The 21,556-nt window shown below is 40.6% G+C and overlaps 1 long non-coding RNA gene across 1 annotated transcript in view; it reads right to left on the bottom strand.

Moving 5' to 3' along the window:
* Positions 1-12,022: 12,022 nt before the first annotated feature.
* The window catches only part of LOC114230093 (uncharacterized), a 45,170-nt gene continuing 35,636 nt past the window's right edge, over positions 12,023-21,556 (bottom strand). Inside the window, exon 3 of the long non-coding RNA XR_008555703.1 lies at positions 12,023-12,255. This is a non-coding gene — a long non-coding RNA (uncharacterized LOC114230093). The remainder of the gene's footprint in view (positions 12,256-21,556) is intronic.

The raw sequence follows: 21,556 nt of genomic DNA on the forward strand, positions 1-21,556 counted from the left end.
CTCAAAGATGGTTCCCCCTCTTGTGCATGTTCTCCATTGAGTGTTTTCTCCTTTTTCCTTCCTCCTTTTTACCCTGCCCTTTCAATCAATCTCATTTATTTCTGCATGCTTCTTGTTCCTCATGTCTAATTTTCCCAGGACACAATGGCATCACTAAGTCTCACTGGAATTGTTCAATTTAAGGAACATTTCATAGATCAATGGCTAAACCAGACAAAAATGGCAGAAAGCAGTAACCATCAATGACTAAGACCGACTTATAATGGAGTTGAAAACATGCCTTATCATGTTTCCTCAGTGTGGATTTTCCACAAATAAAATTCTTTACTTGCTTGTATGTGTGTGGGCAGTTGGTGTAGCCAAATATTTCAGAACATTTGATACCCTACTTCATAAAAATGAGGTTATTTCAATGTTTAGAGTGATCACTAGTCAGGATCCCATCTATATACATAAAAGCTCAGCGATCAGAACAGTGGAATGATCAGAACAACCGGGATGGCTGGTGGCTATGACACGCACTGTGGCAACCAAACAGCCTAAGCCAGGCCCCAATTGCCCCCGCCCCTGGCTGGCCTAGACCCTCATAGGCTCTCAACTCCCTGATCAGGTGTGGGGCTGGCAAGGGGCCAATTGGGGGTGGGGCTGACCTGCCAACTGCCCATGGCCTCTCCCCCCTGCTGGCTCTGCCCAATGGGCCCCCATCGGGGTGGGCCGGCTGGACCCAATGTGCATGAATTCATGCACCAGGCCTCTAGTTAGTTAATAAATAATAGTATCCTTTTACTAAACCAACACTTTTAGGGATTTGTTTTTATGTTTTATTTATTTATTTATTTATTTATTTATTTATTATTATTTTTATTGATTATGGTATCACATAATTGTCCTCATTGTTTTTATGTTTTTAATACCAATTCTGCATACACAATGAAACTGTAGCTGTAAGATCTCAATCTCCAGCATTTCTCACCCCTCCACTCTGTAGCTGTAGACTCTGAATACTGCTCAGTCATGGTTTTGAAGCATCCATCTTATATAAAAACTGCTGTTTGAAATTTTAACCCTGCTATTTGGCTTCTGTCAATGCTTGCTTGCTTAAATAATAAGGAAAATAAGACTACTCCCACTTCAGAAAGGCCATTTAACCTTCCCTGGACAAAATTATCAGTGCTGGCACCAGGCCAGGCCTTTGGTTGAGGTCTCAAGGGCCCAGCACATAGGGGCTCTTTAAGAACTTGCAAAAGGGGCAGGAAACACCTCATATTTGGGAGACAAAGAGAATAAAACTTATAAATAGGGAACATTCTTCCATGTTGGGGCCCAGAATTTGAGAGTCATTTTCCTCTGGACCTGCGCGTAATAAATGTAACTCCATATCTCTAAGTATTGCTTGGTTCTTCTCTGGTTTTCTGTAACAGTTTGGGGATGTCAAGTTGAAACACTTATTTTTGGAGATGTCTTCATTTCCTTCAGACTGAAGTCCTGCACTAGTTCTGCATCTATCCCATATTACAAGAATGTAAAGTAACTGGCAATTACTAGAGAATCTGAGCAGTTTTATATGTTACTAGAAGCAATAAGTAGTGCTAGTATATCCAAAACCAAACCTAACTTTGCTCTTGAATGCCCTGTTTGATTTCTGGCCCCCAGTACTGACTACTCACTTCATCATTTTAGCTTAGTAGGCTTAGGGGTCTAGCTATTTTTTTTTAATATTTTATTGATTTTTTACAGAGAAGAAGGGAGAGGGATAGAGAGCTAGAAACATCGATGAGAGAGAAACATCGACCAGCTGCCTCCAGCACACCCCCTACCGGGGATGTGCCCGCAACCAATGTACATGCCCTTGACCGGAATCGAACCTGGGACCCTTCAGTCCGCAGGCCGACTGCTCTATCCACTGAGCCAAACCGGTTTCGGCAGAGGTCTAACTATTTTTAATGATTTTAGTTTCCTTCAGGATGTGACAACACCTGCACCAACAACAGTGATGACAACAGTACACTGTGGGGAGCCAGGAGTCCGGTAACCAACCACCTGGAGCTCACATCACTCTTGGCATACAGGAATCATCGACATCCCCAGCTTGAAGGCCAATGATAATGACTCAGTGTCTCCTCGACTCATTAGACATATAAAACCTTCATCAAAGTTTAAGAATAGGGCTCAAAGACAGAAAGCATTGTTATTTGTTACAAGCTTGGCTAATACATTTTAAGTGGCTGATTCTCTGTGGTCCTTCTAGGTTTGCTGGTGACAGTGTGACCTTCAGTGAGGATGGCCCATCCATCATGAATTGAACTTTTCACTCTGTATTATGCTTATTTCATCTTTGCAAGGAAACCTTTGTCCAAAGCCTTGTTTACGACTCATGAGGGAGTCTCAATCTGTGTATTGCTGTAGCTCATGTGAGGCCCAGTACTGGAGTAGAGAGCACCAGTTCAGAATTTCCAAAATAAACTGCAAATGGTCATGTAAAAATTTATCTATCATTTTTCATCATCTTATTGTGTAATGAAAATTATTTTTATTATATTTTTAATATAAACCAATTATTATATTGGTAATAGTGATTCTCTAATATGAATATGAGACATTTCCTTATCATTAGAGAGATTTTTACATTTGTCCACATCAGTAGAATAAAATTTTATTTGATATAAGGCACGGCTTGTAACTATTGATCATCAGTTCTTCTAAATTATTAAGCAAAGAAAATATCTTTCAGAATTTTGCTACTGGAATCTTTGAGTAAATTCTCATAGCATTATTGTGTCTTCTGGAAGCAAAAATTAGAAGTGTCTAGTAACAGAAAAGTAAATAAACAAATCAAGATCTGTACCAAATTCCAGATTAAAATAAAATTTTCAATCACTCATCATCCTGAAAAAAAAAAAAAGAATTCCTGATTTGGAAATGCATTTTTTCTGGAAGCTTGACTTTGGAATTGGGTGACACCAAAAGGAAAAGTGGCATTCGGTTCACAAGTTGATCTGGTCAGTTGCACTTTATAAGTGAAATAAAACTGCTATTCTTCAACTATGTGCCTGAAATATGGATAGAATATGTGCCTAGAAGGACATATACGATCTTGTTAAATATATTTATCACATGGGGGTAAGATGATGTATGAATTTTAATTTTGTTAAATGTTTTTATATGTAAATACAATTACATGTAACAGATAATAATGGCACATTTGGTTGATATAATACTTACATTGTATGTTATTTGACCAATTTTAAGCACCAATTTTGGAGAGGGTGTTAGATTTATTTTCCCCCAAAGTTCAGTATTGCATGATCCCACAAAATATCTTGGAGACTGCTTTTCAATTTACTCATAAATATCCCAGTTGTGTGCATTAAGAAAGAAGCAAAAAAACAGGTTTTCATACAGAACCTAGAAATAACAGAAATGAACTAACAAGTGAAATAGAGACAAACTCATAGATAGAGAGCATGCTGACAGCTGTGGAGCAGGGGTGAGTGGGTGCCTGGGTAACGGTGGTAGAGAGATTGAGCAAAAAAAGAGAAAAATACAACAACTCATGGACACAGACAACAGTGTGGTGATTGCCAGATGTGGGGAGGGTATAAGAGGAATAAATGGGGATGGAAGGAGATTTGACTTGGGGTGGTGAAAACAATACAGTGTACAGATGATGTGTTGTAGAATAGTGTACCTGAAACCTATTTAATTTTGCTAACCAGTGTCACCCCAATAAATTCAATAAAAAGGGGAAAAAAGAAATGAGAAACCAAAGAAAATCAAGTATAATGCATTTGAGAAAGTTCTTCTGAGTGAAGTATCTTCTCTGAATTTTAAGCAAATGGGAGCTTTGGCTATCTATGAGTGAGACATGCTAGAGCACGTTGGGGCAGCTGACCTACATGGCTGGTGCCTTGCAGAGGATGAGAGCAGAGCACACAGAGAAAGGGAACAGAGAGTGTAGGGATCCTGATGTGGGGATGAGTTTGGCATGAATGTGGCATGGAAAGCCTAATGTAGCCCAGGGTAGTGAGGAAGGGAGAGTGGAAGGAAGTGATGTCAGGGAAGTGAACAGGGACACGTCATCTGTGGCTTTGTTTCCCACAATAGTAGTTTTTATTTTATTTTAAAGCGATAGAAGAAAGGACATATTTGCCCAATATAGGGAATTTCCACAGTTGTGTAAATGCTCCACTCTCCAGAGGTCGAGCATATATCCCCAGTCTTTAAGTGAGGTTTGAATTAGTGACCAATTTCCAAAGAATACAGTATGGAAACAGGGAGAGACAGGTAGACTTTATAGAAATCCAACACACAGGACCTCAGCCAGGTGATCAAGGTCAACACCAACAGTGATAAATCACATGGAGAACAAGGGCCCCTAATATGATGTGATGAGAAGGACACTTTACCTCTGTAGTCTTAAACCTGTAGCCCAAGCTTAATCAGGAGAAAAAACATCAGACAAATCCCAATTGAGAGGCATTCTATAAAACACCTGTCCAGAACTCGTCCAAATTGTTAAGGTCATCAAAAAAAAAAAAAAAAAAGAGGAAAGTATTGCCCGGCTGGCGTGGCTCTGTGGTTGAGTGTTGACCTATGAACCCGGAGGTTATGGTTCAATTCCCAGTCAGGGCACTTGCCCAGGTTGTAGGATCAATCCCCATTGGGAAGTATGCAGGAATCAGCTGATCAATGATTCTCTCTCATCATTGATGTTTTTATCTCTCTCTTCCTCTCTGAAGTCAATAAAAATATATTTAAAAAAAAACACAGAAAATCTGAGACACTGTCACAGACAAGTGGATACTAAGCAAACATGACGATGAATTATAATTCAAAGTCCTTGGTGGGATTCTGGGACAAAACAAGGATATTAAGGAAAATCAGGAAACCTAAATAAATTACAGAGTTTATTTAATAATAATGTGTTAATATTGTTTGTTAGTTGTGAAAAATTCATCATATTAATGTAAGGGGCAATTGGGTGCAGGAGATATGGAAACACTACTATCTTTGCAATTTGTCTGTAAATCTAAAACTATTATAAAAGTAAAATAAAAACCACTTAGAGAAAAAGTGATGGAAACCAGGGGGACCTTTAAGAAATGGGAAATCGATGATCTGACCTTTCAGCCACATGGGGAAGAGAGTAGAAACTGAGAGTGTTTAGAAGGCTTTTCTAGGTAAGAGGCAAGGGTGTAGGCCCAGTAAGAAAACACATTTGTGAAGTATTTTGGAAATAGAGGACCTAGATAGGCCTTTGCAGTTTGGATGAGGTATGTGAGGGCAACTCGTCTTTTGGCAAGCCCTTACATTTTCAGGGCCTGGGGAAGAATTGAAAAGAAAGCTCATGTGCCATCTCTATAAATATTTAGTTAATAAATCCAGCTAGCAGATTGTTTTAAAAATATATGTTACATCTTTTAATCTTGCCAGACCAGGAAAGCCAGGTTTTAATGCAAAATTCTCTGACTCAGGGAAATGGGGGGCGGGGTGAGGAGGATCAGGTCCGGTTCAATTCCTTCCTGCCATGATGGCCACTGGCATAGGGAGGACCTCATGAACACAAGTGTGGCTATTCCAGATCACATGCCCAACCTCCAACATTACCTCATAACCCCCTGGGGACTTTTCCTGCTTAGAGTTATAGGCTTTGTCTGCAGGGAAAAAAATCCCATCAACATCAGAAGTAGATGTCCATTTGGCAGGAATTTCTGATGTCTTGGTTCTGAGAGTAGCATCTGGAAGAGGGGAACATCCTAATCTCATGAGAAGGGACAGAGCTGGATGAGGCTACAGTGAGGTTATCTGAAAAGTAAAGTGCAGGGAAGGGCCCCCTTTAACAGCGGTGCTGAGTTAGATTAGAAGGGCAGAGGGCATGGCATCTCTATTTAGAGAGATGGGGGACACAGTGGAGGGGTGGAGAGGAGAGGGAACAGGGCTTCCTCTGTCCTTGTGTCCTTGTTATATTTGAGAAACCCAAACTCTTCCTGATGTCCTGGAGTTTTGGACATAGCGTTTTGTTTTATTGTTTCAGTTTCCTTGTCTGGTCAATAAACAGACATTTTTTCTCACATAGTTAAATTGTGAGATTGAAATACTCCACCCCTGCAAGTTCTTTGGGAAAAAAGGCAGACATTTTTCAGGGAATAGGAGGACATTTAGGTGGATATCCTTCTGCATTGGAAAGGTACAAAATTCAAGTTATAAGATAAATACTGGATGTATTGTACAACATGATGACTACAGTATCACTGCTGTGTGGTGTATTTGAAAGTTACTAAGATGAAATGCTAAAAGTGCTTATCACAAGGGGAAAAAACAACAACGTTTTCCTCTCCTTTTTTTTGTATCTCCATGAGATAATGGATGACAACTAAACTTGTCATGGTCATCATTTCACAATAAGTCAAGACATCATGCTGTGCACATTAAACTTATACAGTAATGTATGTCAATTATATCTCAGCAAAACTGAGAAAAATACGAAAAGATCACAACCTTCTCTCAAAACTTGTAAGAAGGAGAAAGACAGGAGTAAGAAGGCCTAGAATGTTTCATATTTTCATGCATTGATTGCCATGCATGCAACGATGGGACCAGAAAAAAACAACAACCCACAATGAATAGAATTTATGCTGAATTCTACTGTTTGTTTTTTTCTTTTTCAGACATAGTTAAATTTTTTTCCCCTTATTATGTGATTGTGGAAAAGTATTTTAGACTTTTTATTCATTAATTCAAGTGAAAAGTGATAAAAATGAATATGTGACTTGTCCTCAAGGAGAACTATTAAGTAACTCAGGATTTCAGATGAGTAGCCTCAGAGTGGACCTCACTGGCCACCAGGGCCTGCTCCTGGACCTGGAGGTTCCCACCTGCTGAGGGGAAGCTGCCTGTGGTCTCTGACTTGGGTTCTTTTTTAAATATATTTTTTATTGATTTTAGAGAGGAAGGGAGATGGAGAGAGAGATAGAAACATCAATGATGAGAGAGAATGATTGATTGGCTGCCTCATGCATGCCCCCTACTGGGAATCGAGCCTGCAACCTGGGCAAGTGCCCTTGACCAGAATCGAAATCTTTCAGTCTGTAGGATGACACTCTATCCACTGAGCCAAACTGGCTAGGGCTGACTTGAGTTCTTGGTGGTCACCATTTTACCATCCTCCTGGGGTCCAGAGGGAGCAGGTGTCATTCCTAATTCAGTCATCCGCCTAGACTTTGAAGCAAATTCTTCTTCTAGGGGCAAAGTAACTTTCTGGAATTAAACTGAAATCTAAGAGAATTGCAAGGGACTTAGATGTTCAGTTGTTAAAGTCTCTGAAAGAAAAAAAATTCTCCAGGTTCAAGAGACATTTTCTAATACCTGAAATACAAAATTCTGATACTTTCAGATAATTTATAAATAATTTAAACCTCTCAACAACCAGTCACACTGTCATCATTATGGCCATTTCAATGAGGAGACAGAGAAGGTCATAAAAGGGTTTCAAGATCACACAATTAATGAATTTCAGGATGGCATGAGAGCTTAGATTTGTCAGTCTCAAAATCCACAGTTTTAAAAGTTGTACTGCCCTGCCCCCTCTCGCTGAAAATAGATGCCTGTCTCTAAGATTTGACTGTGGTGTTGGGCTTCTGTCAATTTAAATTTGACTTTGTTCTGGCTTCTAAAGCACTCAGACAGACACTTGCCAGATGGGCAATATAGAAATAAAAGCAGAACTAGCTAAAAAAAAAAAACTGTGATAGGTCCCTTTGTGGAATAAGGATTGTAATCTTTTATTTATTAAGATGTTATGTTAAATATTTGAAGAGATCAACATTTAATTTTAAAAAATCTGTTGAGTTTGAAGTGAGCTCATGGATTATGGATATCCTCGGAAATAACATCACAACATCTACCATATCTTTTGCATGGAAAAGCTCTTTACCTACTTGTTGTAAAACTTTATTTCATAGAGATTAAGTGTAGTAAGCTGGGTATCACCCCGTTTTCAACTTCTCCCATTGAATTCAATCTGGACATCTGACTTAGAAGGGATGCCAAGCATATGGCTCTTAAAACCACACACGATGGAAAGAAAGCCCAGACCATTCTGAGACACATGGTCCATCAACAGCCAGCACCAACCACTAACAGGTGAATGAGGCCATCATGGTCCATCTAGTCTCAGGTGAGCTACTCAAAGTGAACTCAAGTGACACCAATAGACAAATCATCCACAAAATCCTAGCCCTGTTTGCTAACCCAAAAACTCCTAAGCAAATAAAATGCTTATTTTCAACTAAAGTGTGTGTGTGTGTGTGTCTGTGTGTGTGTGTGTGTGTCTGTGGTGTATTACACAGGGATGAATAGCTGATACATTAAGTAACCTTAATATTATATATGTTATACATTTGTAAGTTATGATTACTGGTTGACATGTGCAATAGTAGAACAATACCAAAACTTGGAGTGACTTTAACTTTTAATAACAGGATGATTTTATAAATCTCACCTACTTTTATGCCCTGGTTTTTCAGGGAGTAATATAGAATAGAATGACTTACTGTGGTTAAATTTTTGTTGCATCCTTTTTGGATGCCAGACTATTCTCATTCAATCTTTGAATTTGTCCATATCAGAGAGTAGTTATGGATTTCTTAAAATTATTTGAGGACTTTTTAAATCACATGAGTTGATGATCATGGTAGCTTCCACAAAACAGGTACATGAGGGCCCCCACAGTTACTGAGAATACTGAGCAGGGTCCTATGATGTGAGGAAGAGGATATCATCAGAATTATTTTTTACATTCAATAAGGAACTCTTCCCAAGACGTAAGTTGTAACTGTCAGAAGTAGTTACAGATAGGAGACCTTGATTCTGGGTCAGAAAGTTGGTAAATGTGAGAATTACTCTTGACTTTTCGCCCCTGGGGTGGTTTTTTTACTCCTGAAATTTTGAGAGCTTGTGATGTGAGGCTTAAAATTAAAGACCAATACTAAGTGCTGCCTTGACATCTGGTAAAACTGCTATTATAGTTCTACCCACAAATTCCTGGTCCGGTTGATAATGTTCCCAGCCAAACCACCATGCGTGTTGAGAGAACCAGGAGCACTTCCAGTTTATTTTTGAGTAGTGGGTTTCAGCTCTCTGACAGCTCAAGAATTTTTTAAACAAGCAAGTCATGGAAACCATGTGGCACCTCACACTTTGGGAGCTATGAAGCCTGCCTCCCACAGCTCCTGCTGCTTCTCTATGTTCCCAAGTGCAAACTTCATGTCACCTACACGGTGAGTGGTGTCCATCCTTGGGCAGTGAGTATATCTAACTAATAAACAGTTACAGTATATGGAACTAACAAACAGTCTTATCTACCCAGTGTTGAGTACTGTATGTCCATCTATTCCCATTGCCCTAGGACAAGAATCCTTCCCTTATCAACTATTAACAAGGTGAAGGAGAGATAATGAGAACAGAGCAACAACTGAGGACTGATGCAAAGATCATTTTTACCTCAAGGTAGATAGACAGCTTGAGCAGTTACCTGGGTAGCAAGACATCCTTAAGGAAAGAGCCTACCTGCCATTGAAATGGCATACGCCCAAACCTTACAGTGCAGCCTGGTCACCTGAAGACACAGGTCAGAATCTTATGCTATCCTTGCTTGAATGTAGGTAAAAAAAAAAAAAAACATTTTTCTGGACTCTATAAATCTCCTGGGGTCATGGAAAGAATTGGGTGAATCATGTGGCTTAAGTGATTGACTAGATGTGAAGTCTATTCACCTCACAACTTTGTGAGAAAATGATGTTCAGAGCATGAATGTACTGGAAGACATTTTTAAAAATGAGCAGTTAAACTGCTCTGTATCTTTGATTGCGCTTTATGCCTGCCATTCAGGAGCTTCCAATAACCTGTATGTCTGCATATTCTCCCAGCTTTCCTGTCTGCCCCCAATGTATCTTGAGCTCACAATGAAGACCTGCAGAAAAATGCTTGGAGTTGAGTGGGTCACTGCTTGTTTCTGGGGGCCACTACCTATTCAAAACTAACATAGCAGCCAGCACTGGTCTAGAACAATTTTTTAGACAATTGTATTTAATTTCATTTTTTTAAAAATATATATATTATTGAATTTTTAGAAAGAGAGAAAAATCTATGAGAAACATTGATGGGCTACCTCCTGCACACCCCCTACTGGAGGTTCCAAGAGGGCTTGCAACCGAGGCATATGCCCCGACAGGGAATTGAACCAATGACCTCTTTGTTCATGGGTTGATATTAACCAATGAGCCACACCAGCCGGGCTCTATTTAATTTCCTGATATCCACTTAAAATGTAGCCACCTCTTTCTCCAACACTTTACCAAAGAGCAGCAGCTAATTCATCTTGCCTCCCTTTCAGAGGTGTGTTTCTCTTTAGGATGTTGAGTCTTTGGTGGCCTTGATACATTATCTCTCTTATGGCTTAATAAATATATAACTTTGTAGATTAACTGGCATATTTTCCTTCTGAGGGTGGAAGCAAAGCTCTGTACTCCTTTCCACATTGTAATGAGTTCAGTAAAGAGGGCATGGAAAATCATGATGGGGACAGGAAAATGCCCACCTCTCCAGGTTCTAGGGGTCAGTATTGAATTCATTTTAGCCATTATCATCCTTGGATTTAAAACATACTTTTCAAGATTTGCATGAGATTACCATATAAATTATCTGGCCTCTAAAAAGGACTTGGAAAGGTGTGCCACTTTTGGCTGTTACCATGTCACATGAAACAGTAAGAGCAACTTGAAGCAGCCACAGAAGGCAAGGGGAACCTGCCCCTCTCTGTCCTCAGCACCCAGAGTTTCTGTTTCTGTCTTCTGTGAGCTCCAAGCAGCTCCAGATGAAGCCTTCATTCCCTCAAAGCTTTCTGCCTGTGGCAAAGCCACACAGGAAATTCAACCTACAGACTTATTTCAACATACAATAGTGTTACATAAAACTTGTCTATTATAAGATGTTTAAGTTGCAACTTATGTTAGAATAACACACAACAATTTAACACTGTGGATAAGAGGATATCTGGCCCCTCGGTGGGTTAGGAGGGGCAGTGGTTACATAAATTTAGACATTCTACTTGACACACATATCAACAATAGCTTCTACTTTGCAAAAAAAATAAAAAATAAAAAATAAATAAAAAAACACCCACAAGGGAGCAGAGAGGCCAAAATCAATTTCCTTGATAATTTTCAAAAGATTGCAAGTATTTCTTTGTAAGTTGAGTATATACTGTACTTTCCCCTAAGGATGGGATTTATGAAAAAAAGAAGGAAGGGGAAGAGGAGGAGGAAATGAAGGAGGGGGAGGAGGAGCAGAAGTAGATGTCATTCAAGGTATTTATTCAGGGTGGACGAACTTTAAGGCTTGGGCAGAACCACTAAAAAGTGTGCTGTTCACATGCGCTATACAGACAGAAAGCCAAGGTGATCATATTGACTGATGCACTGCCTATTGGAATGGCCTAGTTTCTCTGTTGTCATTCCTTTTGACACTTTAGTGGGGCCCGATTCTCTTCATGATGACAGAGAAAGTCCACCACAAGGGAAATCAACCCCTAAAGGAAATGGCATCTAACCCAAACTGACCCTGTTAACAGCAGCAACCCAGGACAATATGTGCAAGAAAATGGGTGAAGCCCTTTCATTTTCTTTAAAACTGGACTAGTATATATGGAGACAAGGAATTCAAAATTTTTTTAAAAAAAATAAGTTGTTTTGAAGAAAAGTAATCTGCAAAAGGGAACTTGATGCTCCAAAATCCTTTTTAAAATTCCATTCTCCAAAAAGACAATATTGACATCTATCATATGCTCCAACTCTCATTCACACTCTAAGTTTAAGTAACTCTCTTTGCTTTCTGAATCAGTTTTAGTCAGTCTGTTAATCATACTCACAGCTGTATTTCATGTCACATTTGGTTCTGTTCCTATGAGATCATACAAATATATTGTACATGATCCTCATGAAAGGAAGGCTTTGCATCTGAACATATGACTAAGTCAAAGATGGAGAAAACGAAGCACAGAAAATTTTGTATCAGTAGCATTTGCTGACCAGTTGCAGCACTGGAGCTTCTCACAAAGAAGTTCAGGGTGAGCACCAGTCCACTGTCAATCTCTGCTTTGGGACACTCTTCCGAACACTGATTGCCATGGGAACTAGGGTACCACTGCTTCTTCAACATCAGTTGTAAGTAAAAAATGCATTCTTCGGATGCATATATCTAGGAAAAAAAATCACAATTCATATAGCATGTTCTTGTGTGTTTAATAGTATATGCCTATTTAACAACACAAACTTGCCATATGTAATTGTCATGAATACAGTAGGTGTTACATTATTTCTAATTAATCACTGTAGCCACCTCTGTATTTTAGCAAGTAGTCTAACATTATCCCCCTTGGGTTTTCTGTCATCTCTGAATTTCAAGAGCTCTAGTGTCTCCATTCCTGAGTGACTCATTTCCAGCTCACAGTGAGCCCAAAGATAAAATCCAGATACTGTACACTCCTGAATCTGGGAAAATCATTTCCTTTTCCATCATGGAGATCTGTACCCAGGAGTTCTAAAAAAAAAATCAGTTTTTGAACCCTCAAAACACAAAATATAAAATTACACCATCTTCCCCCAGACAATGGGCTGCTGGCCAATGCCTGAATGAGAAGTTGCCCTGGGAGATTCCTGGGTGACTCAATCCTTCTGAACAAGGTTTCCCAAGTGCACCCCCCGCCTCTACCCTCAGGCCATCGTATTTTAATGACACCAAGAAGAGCTTACAGCACAATTTTTAGGAGAGGAGAAAACATGCACATAGATCTTAAAGTACAATGAGAAGATAGAGTTGCACAGATTTAATAAAAAGAGCTCAGTGTATTGGTCAATCACCTTTGTCATTGCTGAGCAAGTATTGGGTAGGATGAGTACTTGCAGGATCATGTGCAATGAAACATTATACAAAATGAAAAAAATATTCCTAGAGCTCTCCTTCTCACTGAAGAGCATTAACAGGGCATTGAGATAAGGAACTATTATTATTTCTTTTTTCTTTGTTTCAAGAAAAATATTAGAACGGGAACCAACCAATTTCAGAGTGTAATGGGCACATCACTTAGTATCTTCCCAATTCTTTGCTCAGTTTGGCACATTGATAGTTTGAATCTGACTATGAAGGGAGTATGTATTTCAGAGAAATTGGCAAATAATAAAAATCAGGCTTCCTTCCACCCAGGGAATGGGTCATAATTCCTTCCCAGCCTATCACTGGTTGTTTCCTTCTCAACAAAGATGATTCAGAATTATGCTGATTGAGCAAATGCATGTGAAAGAAGGGGTAAAAACAGAGCTTTAAGAAATAGGCCTCTGCCTGGCCAGCTTGGCACAGTGGTTGAGCCTCGACCTATGAACCAGGAGGTCACAGTTTGATTCCCATTCAGGGCATATGACTGAATTGCAGGCTCAATCCCCAGTGTGGGGCATTCAGGAGGCAGGCGATCAATGATTCTCTCCCATCATTGATGTTTCTATCTCTCTCTCTCCCGCTTCTTTCCTCTCTGAAATCAATAAAACTATATATATTTTAAAAGAAATGTTTTTTTATCATATGTAACAACTATAGCAGCATTGACATTTTTATGATTAAGTATAGAATATCCTGTTTCTCTGTAATTAATATAAAGAAATCCAGAGATATTGGAAGCCTCTATAGTTAGTTTAATATAAACATATTATTTAAACACAATATTATTTTAAAATAACATTTTAAAAGCATAGTTTTAGGTATAGTAAACACTTGTTTGTTTATTTTTAAAATAAATTTCTTGGCTATCTGTGAACATACAGCTAATGCTCTCAATATAATTTTTAACTAAGAAATTGCCTTTGACAAGTTTGTTAAATTATCTAAATATGTGGTAATGTTATTAAGAGTCAAGTTGCTCATATCTTACTTTTTACATATAAGTAATACACCCTGAGTCCCCAGATTCATAAATCTAAGGAATATAAATGGCTAAAATAAATTCTTACAATAAAAAAGGAGGTATTATACTGCAATATCATGTAACAGATATTAAATTTGCCCACCTACATTATCTCACAATCTTCACAAAACCCCCGTGGAAAAATGGTTATGTTTCTATAGGTGAAACTGAGTTCAATAGAGTTTACATTTACTAAGGGCACCAGGCAGCATAATTTGGTGTAAAATGTTATCTCTTGAGGGCTCCATCAGAAAGGAGGAAAATAATAGTGAACCTTTTGGAAGGTAATTTGAGGTCCATCTATAGATCTGTTTTATGCTTGTAGTGAATAAAATAATTTAATACTGCAACGACAATGTTCCCTTTACTTATCCAGATACAAAAAGAAATAGGCACTGTTACAATACAAATACCAGCTGGACTTGTTTCCTCATGGAATATTTATTTTAGTTCAAATTCAATGCTTTAATCAAAATTTCCTTTAGATATAAATTTGCAAACATTACATCAAAATATTATAACATACATGTTCAAATTTGTAAAATTATATATAGTCTTTCATGTACTGAATAATGATAAATGCAAGTCAGTTATATATTCATTATACTATTACTATGGAAGTATATAAATAAAATTAAGAATTTACTGGTAGAAGTGAATTAAAGTAGAGTGAGAGAGAAAATAACAGGCTTATTTTTGGAAAGATACAAATTGTATGTGACAACTTTGAAAATTTAAATTAATAAATAGCTTGTTAGAAAATTTATAAACATCATCAATTTATAAATAACAATAATTATTATAAACTTTCAAAAATCTTTAGCTGATAAAATAAGGCATTCTTAAAAAGTAAAGTACCTATTAAATAAATTTGAATAGTGGTTAAATTTTTTTATCAACAGGCAGAAAATTAGTAATGATATAGTTGAACTCAATATTACCATTAGTCAACTGGGTGTAATTGACATCTATAGACGTTTTTATATCCAGCAGTAACATAATACACACTCTTTTCAAGTTCACAAGAAATATTCACCAAGATAGACCACATGCTAGTTTATAAAACATACTTTAACAAAAGTTTAAAAATAAAAATCATACAACATATGCTCTCAGATCACAATGTAAACTAAAAATAAATAATAAAACAATAGAGATTAAACAACACATTTATAAATAATACATGATTCAAAGAAGAAATATCAAAATACATTTTAAAATATTTAAGCTAAATAAAAATGAAAATGCAACTTACTAAACTTTGTGGAATTCAGCAAAAGCAGTCAATAGAGGGAAAGTCATACCATTGAATAAATACACAAGGAAATAAGAAAATACCTAATATTGACTATCTAAGTTTCCACTTTACAGAACTAGGGGGTGGGAGAAGCAAAGAAAATCCAAAGGAAGAAGAAGAAAGAAAATAAGAATTATAATATCTATATATATAAAAGCCTAAGTGACCAGAATGCCAGAACGACCAGAACAACTGGTCACTATGATGCATACTGACTGCCAGGGGGCAGGTGCTCAATGCAGAAGCTGCTCCCTGGTGGTCAGTGCGCTCCCACAGCCAACCTCCTGCAGCCAGCCAACCTCCTGCAGTCCCTCCCCCTTCTGGCAGGCCCTGGCCGGCAGCCAGCAACAGGCAGGAAGGCCCTGATTGGCCCTGATCACCGGCCAGGCCTAAGGACCCCCTGTGCACAAATTTCATGCACTGGGTCTCTAGTCCTATATAAAAAAAGGCTAATATGCAAATAGACCGAACAGTGGAACAATCAGAACAAAGGAACAACTGGTTGCTATGATGTGCGCTGACCACCACGGGGCATGTGTGGAACATGGTGGGTGTTGGTCATGGTGGGATGGTGAAACAGGTGAGTGGGGTCACCAGACCAAGGCTGGGAGCCAGTCACTGTCATTGGGGCGAGCCTCTGGTGGTTACTGAAAATTCTTTGCTCCTGCCCGGCACTCACACCTACTGCCAGTACCAGCTCCGTTCACACCCATTGCCAATGCCAAAGCCACCACTCACACCCACTGCCTGTGCCCAGCACCAGTCCCAATTACTCAGTGCCATCAGTGGGTGCAAGCGGCAGCTGCCAACCCTGATCACCCCTGAGGCCTTCTCCACCTCCCCCTGCTCTTGAGGGGTGATTGGAGCAGCAGCCACCACTCACACCTGCTGCTGGCTCTGTTCCCAATTGCTCTGCACCATCAGTGGGTGCGAGTGGGGCTGGCATCATCAGTGTGTGGGAGCAGTGACAGGAGGAGCGGGGCTGCCAGCAGACAGGAAACCTGGGGCTGCAGTGGGAGGGGCGGGGTGGGGGCGCAGAGGATGATCAGAGACCCACCCCTGTGCCTACCACAGCCTCACGGCCCACAATTCCTTTCAAATGCACGAATTCGTGTCCTGGTCCCCTAGTAAATCAATAAAATTGGATACAGAAGTTAATAGAGAAAGTCAACAAAAGTAAAAGTTGATTCTTTGAAAAGATCAATGAAATCAATAAGCATCTAGCCAGGCTAAGAAAAAAAGAGAGAGGACACAAATTTCCAGTATCAGAAATGAAACAGATGACGGGGGCGGGGGGGTGAGGGGGCGGAAATGTGATGAACATTTAAATCAGTAGACTTTGAGTAAAGAAGATTAGCCTCAATAAAGTGGGTGGGCTTCAGCTAATCAGTTGAAAACCTTAAGAGCAAAGACTGGTTTCAGCTAAAGACTGTACCATAACCTGAGTTTCTAGCCTGCAGGCCTGCAGAATTCAAACTCAAGTCTGAATCATCACTTTTAGTTGAATTGTAAATTTGCCCACCTGCCCTACAAATTTTAGACTTGCCAACACCCACTATACCATGGGAATTCATTAAAATAAAATTTACTCTCTCATTCTCCTCTCTCTCTCTGTTTCTGTCTGTCTCTTTCTTTGTTTCTCTCTGTCTCTTTTTCTCACTTTATTGTGAATGTCTGATACTGTAATGCAAATTCATTCAGTAAAATACTTTTCATAAATTAAAATAATTTTGATAAATTAAAAATAGAAATACAATAACCTTAGAAATATATATGACTAGTAAAACTTTAAGTAAAGGGAAGTCATAGGTTAATGAGGGAGGGAGGGCCTCTGGGCTGGGAGCACTCCCCCCACCCCAGTGGACAGGGCACAGAGAGCAAGCAGCAGAGAGCTACTAGAGGTGGTGGGTGTGGTGGCCTGGCTTCCAAGAGGCTGGCTTCAGCTGCTGTGGCCTGCGCTGAGGTGGCTGGTGGTGGGGGCAACTGCGTGGGCACATCCGAGGCTGGGGCACTGGGAGACGTGGGACTGCAGCCCAGAAAGCGAGGCTCCGGAGGACCTGGTCACCGACCCCCGGCATTGAAGCCGCCTCCTACAAGATGTATCCTAGCCTAGGTGTGTGGGAAGCAGATTCAGGAACCTCTCCCTTTGAGGCGCCAGAGCCCAGGCCTGCCAGTGCCCCAGAGGAGACCCCCACCAGGATCGGGGGCTTGACCAGTCTCTAAACCAGGGTGGCCATTAGCCCAGGCCTGCCAGCACCCCAGAGGAGACCCCCACCAGGATCGGGGGCGTGACCGGCCTCCAAACCACCAGTGACCCTAACCCAGGCCTACCAGCGCCCCAGAGGAGATCCCCACCAGGATCGGGGGCGTGACCGGCCTCTAAACCGCCCGCAGCCCTAGCCCAGGCCTGCCAGCACCCCAGAGGAGACCCCTGCCAGGATTGGGGTCATGGCCAGCCTTCAAACTGTGGCGGCCCCTAGCCCAAGGAGGCCTCCTGGCCGAGGACGCCTGAGTCTGTTCTTGACCTAGGGCCGGGCTCTCCCCGCAAGGGACTCAGAAGCCACCAGAGTCTAACTGCCAGTCTCTGGGAGTGCATCCACTGTCCACCAAAAAGTAGGGCCATCAAAGCATTCAGTCTCAGTGCAGGCACAGGTCCGTGGCTGACAGGGTGGAGGCCAGACCAAAACAAAACAGCAGAAACACCCTGCCCACCTGGGCGGGTACTGCTGTAGTCCACGTGGCCTGGGGAGTGTAGAAAGTGCTACCTTCTCCCAGGTCCTGTGCTGGCACCTCCGCCTCGCTCACCCTCAAGCCCCCCTGAGTCCTGACAGCAAAGTGTGTGGGGCATTCTGCAGGAGTTGTGCCGTTCTGGGTACTTTTGCCCAAAGACACACTTTGGGATGAATTCAGAGCCACATCTCATTTCCCATGAGACTGGAAGAACCATGTAAAAGGATTTTGACAAAAGCTTTCCACATCTCTGTTTATTCTTTTGAATCCATAAAACGACCTTTAAAAAAGCATCCGGGCCACCTAAGAAAGAATACACTTTCTGGCCAGAGCACGCAGGATTCTTCTGCCCAACAGGTTAAAGGGAGCAGAGCTGGCACAGTGGGAATGGCCCTGGTGCCCTATGAGGAGACCGGGGGGATGGGGTTGCCGAAATTCTATAAGCCTCTTGCCACCTTCTCCTTTGCAAACCACACCATCCAGATCCACCAGGACTGGAGGCAACTGGGAATCACAGCCGTGATTTGGGACGTGGTGAGCAAATCTTGAGGGGCCTCTGAAAACATCTGCAATTGATTATAAGACTGGTCTTTATTTAAAAAGAAATAAAAGAACAGCTTTGTTGAGATATAACCCATATACTGTACATGTCACCTAAAGTGTACAATGAACTGGTTTTTTAAAGTAAATTCAGAGTGGTACAACCATCACCATGCTCAATTTTTAAATATCTTCATGACCCATCCCCTCCAAAAAAAACTTCTACCCATTGGAATCACTTTCCTGATCATCTTCCCCAAAATAGATTGCACTTTAAAGGTGGGTAAAGGAAAGTTGAGGGAAGTTAAAACACTGCACAAAGGATATTGTAAAATGACAAAGCCCAAAGTGAAGATCATGTGTTTTCTTTAAAAAATATATATTTTTTAAATTTCAGAAAGGGAGAGGGAGAGAGAGATAGAAACATCAATGATAAGAATCACTGATCAGCCAAAACCGGTTTGGCTCAGTGGATAGAGCGTCGGTCTGCGGACTGGAAGGTCCCAGGTTCGATTCCGGTTAAGGGCATGTACATTGGTTGCTGGCACATATCCCGGTGGGGGGTGTGCAGGAAGCAGCTGGTCGATGTTTCTCTCTCATCGATGTTTCTAGCTCTCTATCCCTCTCCCTTCCTCTCTGTGAAAAATCAATAAAATATATTAAAAAAAAAAAAAGAAGAATCACCGATCAGCTGCCGCCCACAGGCCCCCTACTGGGGATTGAGCCCAAAACCCAGGCATGTGTGCCCCTGATCAGAATCAAACCTGGACTCTTCAGTCCACAGGCCGATGCTCTCTCCATTAAGCCAAACTGACCAGGGCCATGTGTTTTCTTCAAGTTCTGCGTGGTTGTAATGGTCCCCAAATCTATACTAATAAAAGGGTAATATGCTAATTAGAGTGGTTGTCTTCCGGACATCTTTCCAGACAAAGCCGCAGTGGCTACAAAGGCCAAGGCTCAGGCATCCATAACCAGCTGCAGTGGCAGCAGCATTGGGGCTTGGGGGTGGTGCCTCCAGAGGGAGGCCAGACTGGGGGCCAAGGCACAGGCAGTTTGGGGTGATAGGCTGATAGGGGAGGGCAAGGTAGGGGCAATCAGGCTGGCAGGAGATCAAGGTAAGGGCGAGCAGGCAGGCAGGCAGTGGGGTTAGGGACAATCAGGCAGGCAGGCAGAGTGGTTAGGAGCCAGCGGTTCCGGATTGTGAGAGGGATGTCCGACTGCTGGAAGTTGGACATCCCCTGAGGGGTCCCAGATTGAAGAGGGTGCAGATTGGACTGAGGGGCACACCCCCCCACCCCACCCCCCAGTGCACGAATTTCGTGCACCGGGCCTCTAGTATAGTATAAAGGATGATTGTTGCAATGAAAGAGGAAGGCAAAAAAGTGAAGTTTATGGTTACGTGTACTGGTAAGTTATTATAAAGGTCACACTTGCTTTCTGAGAGTGAGTTTATAAGAATTAGTTATATTATTAAAAATAAATAACTAAATACCTTAATAAAAATAAGTCAGCATGGAACAATGTATGCCATAAACACAAGAATGCAAAATCTAATCTTACACATCTGAGACCTGTTAAACTATAAATAAATAGGTAAATAAGTAAACATATCAGTAAAATCAATGGATTTCTGGTGCCAAAAGATGGAGGCAAGGAGAGGACCTATAAAAGGGACCCATGTTGAGCAATGTGCACTTTTCAGCTGTGAACCTCATTTCTCCAGCCTGTCAGGTAGACTGAAGCATGATCAACTTTCAAAACCTTGGCTGCATCCCAGAATCACCTGGGAAATGGAAAATCCTGATGCCTCATTCTCACATATTTTAGTTTAATTGGTCTCGGATATAGTCCAGGCGTCAAAATATTTAAAAAACTTTCCCCTTGATTCTAAGGTGCAGCTGAAGTTGAACTTCACAAGGAAAGAGGTCTCATGTTATTTTGAAGGTGTTTGGGCAATTGCTTAAAGTTGCTTCTAAGCAGATGAGGAACTTGAACAGATTTGCTTTGTAGAAAAAGGGCCCCAGACACAAAATAAAAAAGGATGGTTAGGGGGAGAAATTGAAGTCAATAAAGTGGTTGGGGATGTCTCTTCTCTATGGGGGAGAGGGGACATACCAGAGAGATGTGGGGTGATAGGACTATTTGGTTAATCAAGAAGTATGGAGGCTGAGAGAGACGGGGGCATGCTGGTTTCCTTATGAGTCTAGGAGGAAAAATAATTCCTACTTGGTGATGATGAGGTATGTTGGCTGGGAGTGGGTTTGGGGAGAGGAATCTTGGCCTGTTGTTATGTTGCATTTGCAGGGCCTGAGAACTGTTCTAAGAAAAATCCTTTTAGCTGCAGGAAAAGTTCTGTGAGTCATTGGAGCAGCTGGATCCTTGGTCCAGGGGAGGTGATCAGGGAAAGGTGACGGGTGGTAATAGCATTTCCTAACAGGCTTGCATGAGTTGTACAGGAACTTTTGTTTCTTATTGAGTTCTTTGTTCCATGTGTGCTGCCATGCTGTCCCTCCAGGGAGCAGGGTCTTACTAGCTGCTGGGCTGGGATCCACCAACCTCTCCCAGGTTCATTATTTGTACTTTGTTGTACACTTGCCTTTCAAGTATCCAAATGTCTCTATTGCTTTATTTATTTAATTTTTAAAAATTAAATAATATTTAGTGAGCCATTAAGTTATAGGTAAAATGATTAGTAAGTAATATTTATTTTTCTAGTACTGTGAGGCAATACCAAGCCATTTAAAGGTTATTAATGATCAGATTAATATTAATATTACTGATTATGTTAATAATTAAAGATAACATTAAAATCCTATATTTCATTAATATATGACTTAGTTATTAAAAGCTTAGTTCCAGTTATTTATATAATATGACTTGTTGTAGTTTATCACTTTTTATCTTGAAATAAAGAGTAAAAGTATCTATATCTACAGCACACATTTAAATAAACAGCTCACTGTATTTTCTAGAAGCAC

Source organism: Eptesicus fuscus, chromosome 4 (genome assembly GCF_027574615.1).
Source record: "Eptesicus fuscus isolate TK198812 chromosome 4, DD_ASM_mEF_20220401, whole genome shotgun sequence".
Classification (NCBI taxonomy): Eukaryota; Metazoa; Chordata; class Mammalia; order Chiroptera; family Vespertilionidae; genus Eptesicus; species Eptesicus fuscus.